The sequence below is a fragment of the Eulemur rufifrons genome, chromosome 7, assembly GCF_041146395.1.
Source record: "Eulemur rufifrons isolate Redbay chromosome 7, OSU_ERuf_1, whole genome shotgun sequence".
Lineage (NCBI taxonomy): Eukaryota > Metazoa > Chordata > Mammalia > Primates > Lemuridae > Eulemur > Eulemur rufifrons.
In genome coordinates, this window is record NC_090989.1 from 108,441,593 (window position 1) to 108,447,121 (window position 5,529).

The window sequence follows — 5,529 nt, forward strand, 5'->3', positions numbered from 1 at the left end:
TGCTTTTGATATAGTATTCCCAGCCTTTATTGTGCTGAGTGCCCCTAGTTCTGGCTTAGAGACCCCTTATTGTACCTTCTGCGGGAGAAAACTTCAAGTGTTCTGCTTGAAGAGGCAGTTACTAAGCTGTGTTTGGGAGCAGGGCTTTTAGGGTGGCCTATCCTGAGAACTGGCTTGCTTCTTGGTTTCCCCCTCTGCTGGTTTAGAATTTAGCTTTCTCAGTTTGTTAAGTGAGGTACTAATGTCTTATTTTTCACATCTTAAAATGTTGTTGCTGTCATTATTTCCGACCCCTTTTAATTCCTTAAAATCCCTTTATTTTTACTTTAATGGAGGTTTGGGGATAAACACATTTGTTCAGTCAGCTATCTTAAATCAGTATTTTTTAAAAGACATTTTTAATGTAATTATTTATTCTGAAAAATTAGATTCTGTGCCAGAATCCCAAGTTGAAAACTCTGATGAGATCAACTCATGTATCTTCGAATAGTTTTATAAATGTATTCATTAATGTCTAACTGGTTTTTAATATTTTGGCCATGATAACTGTTGTGTGGTAAATGTTTCTATTTGTTGGCAAAACCCTCTTGGGTTGTTCATCACCTTTTATGTCGTTATAGATATAAACAACATGTGTGCTCCAGATGGACTCTGAATCCAGGCTCCCACTTTGTGACACACTGCTTCTCAACACCAGAGGCTTCCAAACATAAGTCCCCATATCGACTCATTTCAGCTCGCATTCTGGCAACTCTCGAGAGAGAAATCTCAGAGTGAATAAAATCTGTATAATGAGAAAACGTCCATTCCACATCTACTTTGGTAGGAGACTTTATATTCTACCTTCTTTCTGTAGAGTGAGGCGTGGGTAGATTTGGACTTAGGGTGGGGTGTAGGTAGGGTGGGGAGTAACAAGATGACCAAGAATTTAGGTTTAGTAAATGTTAACACCTTCCATATTTTTAACCCTCATTTTATGTGTCAAATGAAGCTGAGATTCATACAACTGATACTCTCTTGGCAGAGCTGATTTCAGGAAGGGCAACTCAGGCAGCTATTTGAGTGGGCCTGGGCTGGGTGGGCATGCGGCCAGTCTCATAGCAAAACAGAATCAACAGCCTTGCAGTCTCAGAAATGCCATGGCCAGCCTGGTAAGCAATAGTCAAAACTGAAGTTTCTTCAACAGATTTTTGGGCTCCGTAGTCAAAGGAGGACTGATCTTTCATAGATGGAAAAATCTATCTGCCAATCAGAATGTGTCTGATACTTTTTTGTTTGTTTGTTTCAAGAGCAAAGACGAGAAAAACAGCTTTTGAAATATCAAAGAATCACAGTAATTGCTATTTCTCAGTGCCTACTATTTGCCAGATGCTTTATATACATGGTCTCATTTAATCTTCCCAAACAATTCTGTAGTATTATTATTGCAAGCGTTTTGCATCTGAAAAAAGATGAGGCTCTGAGAGATTGAGTGACTTATCTGAGGTCATAAAGTCAGTAAAGACCAACGCGGAATTTAAAAGCAGGATGTTTAGAATTTTTCTCCAAAGCCCAGGCTCTCTGCATTGGGTCGGCCTGCCATTTCAAGACAGACAATGTCCATAACGCTTGTGTATTGTTTGTACGGTGTTCATTTTTGAATGTAGGGCACATTTCATGCATGCCAAGAGGAAACACATGCATTTAATCTTGCTGATACATGGCAAACTTGTCCACTCTGTAATACAAATATATACAATTACATGACAGAGATCATCAGCCCAGCAAATCACCTTCCATCACAGGTACACAGATGACAAATATGGAGTAGAGAAGGGGTCAGCTGAGGATGCTACTTGTCTGGGCTGTCATTTTGTCTAAAACTATCCCTACGTGGTAGAGAAACCACAAAGACTTGGAGGCCTGTGTTCCGGTCCTGTTGCTGCTAACCAGCTATATTGGGCTTGTTACCTATGAAGGAAACTCACCTTTTTGAATGCCTAATATGTGTCAGGCACAGTTTTCTTTCTAAATTTACTTGTTCTTTTATGTAGTCTATATATGTCCACGGGTTATGAAGGATACTAAAGTTAGACTCCTCTATCCCTGGATCCTAGCCTTGTGATCCCTTTCCCAGTATTATCCATTGGTAACAGTTTTGCCTAATACTTCTAGAGTACCAGAAACTTTAAATATATCATGTCCAAGCTTTCTGGTTATTTAATTCTAGTTCAATTAATATAATTTAATTTAATTTTTTATGGTCTTTTCTTAAGATTTAGGGCAGGAAAAGGGGTCAGTATATGTGTTTGGCCTGTATTTTTGTTCCAGTTTTTAACTCCCTTTTACAGATTCCAAAACTGAGCTCGGTAGCTACTCAAATAGTGAAGCCAAGGTGAATTCAATCTTTCAGTATTTACTGAGTGACTGTAATGGCCAAGTGCATCTACAGTGCTATGGTGAGCCCCGCAGGTCCTTCCTCCCAGTCTAATGGAGATGTTTTAAAAAGTAAACAGGTAAGCGACCATGTGCTATGGTTCTTACTGGGGTAGGTGGCATCAATCCAACTTGGAGGGCTGAGGAAAGCTGCTAGAAAAAGTAACCTCCACATTGAGACATCAGAAGTGAGTTAAGAGTTATCCATGTGAAGGGGAAGATGTGGGATGGAGAAGAGAAGAGTAATCTTTTTTTTTTTTTTTTTTTTTGAGACAGTGTCTCACTCTGTTGCCTGGGCTTGAGTGCCATGGTGTCAGCCTAGCTCACAGCAACCTCAGACTCCTGGGCTCAAGCAATCCTGCCTCAGCCTCCCGAGTAGCTGAGACTACAGGTATGTGCCACCACACTCAGCTAATTTTTTTCTATATATTTTTAGTTGTCTGGCTAATTTCTTTCTATTTTTAGTAGAGACAGGGTCTCACTCTTGCTAAGGCTGGTCTCGAACTCCTGAACTCAAGCGATCCTCCCGCCTCAGCCTCCCAAAGTGCTAGGATTACAGGCATGAGCTGCCAGGCCTGGCCAAGAAGAGTAAACTTAAATCTGAGATGTTAGGGGCTTTCAGGATGACTGGTGGGAGTGTGCCCAGAGGTTATCTGGGAGGGGCACACTGACGCCTGAATAGTACCGACAAAAGACTTAGCAGGGGAGTGATGTGATCACATTGTGGCTGTGAAATGGAGAATGGATTGGGGCTGATTGGCAGATTGCCACAGGGGAGAGATGATGGTGGCCTGAACCAGGGTCAAGGCTGAGATATTGGGAAGTGGAATCAAAAGACTTTCAAGGGTACCCTCTAGAACCACCAGGAATATTTGCTCTGCTGCTTTCTAACAACAGAGCTGTTGGACATTGAACTGCTTGTGACATTGTACAGAGCGTCATAACCTTTCTAAGCATCAGTTTTCTCATCTACAAAATGGGAGTAAAAATGTGATCAAAATGGGGGTAATATTAGCACCTACCTTATAAGATCATCATAAGAATTAAAAGAGAGAATCCCTATAAAGGTTTTAGGTAATCCTCCCATATATTAAGCATGTAGAAAATGTCAGGACAAAAGGAGAAGCCAAGCATGTCTTCCCAGTTACAAGCTTGGGCATCTGAGTGTTTGGTGGTGCCAGTCTGTGAGTTGCAGAACACAGGAAGAGAGACAGATTCGGAGGAAGGTGATAAATTCAGTCTACATTTGTCTGAGTCCAAAACCCACATCTTTTCACTACACTAATCTCCTTAAAGACACTGCCACTTCCTAGCTGTGTGATCTTGAGCAAATTACTCAATCTTCTCATCTGCAAAATGGAAATGATAATAAATAGTACCCTTCTCACAGGATTGTTGTAAGGATTAAGTGAATTAACATGTAAACCTGGCATGTAATTAGCACCATTATTAGCTACCATAATTGGGTATAAAAGTGTGGATATACCCAATGGTACACGTTTTTTTTTCTTTTTCACTTTAATGTCACATGTTGACTGTCAGGCATGCCATCTACTTTCAAATAGATTTAAACTAAAAAAAAAGTTTTTTTTTAAAGAAGAAATAAGATTGCTCTGGCTACAGGGTGAAGAAGTGATCAGAGTTGGGGCAGAATTAGCCTGGGAGAGCTTCTCCAGTGAGAAGAAGTGAGTCTCCAGTCAGTTCTGGAAGGGTATGATGCAACCATCCCATAGGTAAGCACACAGCACCAGTTGCTGAGGGAGCCTGGGCTCCAAAATTGCAGTCTTAGTGGGTAAAAGATAATATGGGTAAGATGATTGCTGCTGGTGGAGCTCACTAAGAGAGAAAAGGCCTGAGGGAGACTGCCAGGAGTAAATCTGGAGCCTGGAGGCAACAATGCTTTTATTCAGTTCCTGCAGCCTGTTGCTCTTTCCCTCATATTCCTGAGGGCTAAAGGTGACTGACCTTAGGGTGAGGTAGCTGGACAATAGACTATGTAGACAAGGCAGAGAAAGGTATTATAGAGCTAGACACAACATTTGCAAAGTCACAAAGATGTGCAACAGATGTTCTCAGAATTCCTGCAGTTCAGAAGTGGGGTGGGGAGCAATGAGAGTTGAGGCCACAGGAGAAAGCAGAAGGGGCCAGATTATGCTGCCTTGTAAGCCACGTATGGCAGACTCTGTTCATTGCTTGCCTGATACTCATTATATGCTTCTCCCTTATTCGGGTATCTACAACTGTGACACTATTTCCAGATCAGGAGCAAATCCTAAATAGTCTGTACCAATCATAATAATCTCATTTACTTTGTTAGCATTGGTTTAGGTTTGGTCTCCAGTTTAGCACTGGTCTCCAGTTTAGCACTGGTTTCCAGTTTCCTCCTACATCCCAGAGCTGTGTACATTACGTTCACTGGCAAGTCTGCATTGTCTACATTGTGTGAGTGAATGTGGGTATGGATGTGAGTGTGCCCTGTTACAGAGTGGTGTCCTGCCCAGAACTGGTGCCCACCTTGTTCCCTAAGCTGCCGGGATAGGCTCTGGTCATCCACCACCCTGACCTGGAATAAGTAGGTCAATAATTACCTCATTTTTATTAAGCTTTCTTAATTATATGTCTAGCTCACATTTATTTCAATGTTTAATATTAGGAATGTTTTGGTCTTTATTTAGAAGTTTGGTGATGTTTTTGTGACCAGAAATATGCCATAGGAACTTAACTCTTGTTTATATCAATTAGCCTATGGCAAAATAGGTTTCATTCTAGTCATTTTGCTTGAAGTCATAGTTTCCAGAACCTATCGACTACATTAAGTGAGGGCTTGATGTACGTATAGGTTGGTACAAAAGTAATTGTGGTTTTAGCATTGTTGACATTTGCCATTTGATATTGGAATACATTCTTAATTAAATGTGGTTATGATATACATTAAAAAAAAAAAGTGCTGTAGGTTTATGACCCTATTCTGGCCAGTGAGATACAGAGAGAAGTTGCCTGGCAGGTCTTTGGGAAAGGTTTCTTCACTCTTTTTTATTTTTTAATTTAATTTAACTTTTTTAGAGATGATGGTTTCACTGTGTTACCCAGGCTGGAGTGCATTAACTATTCACA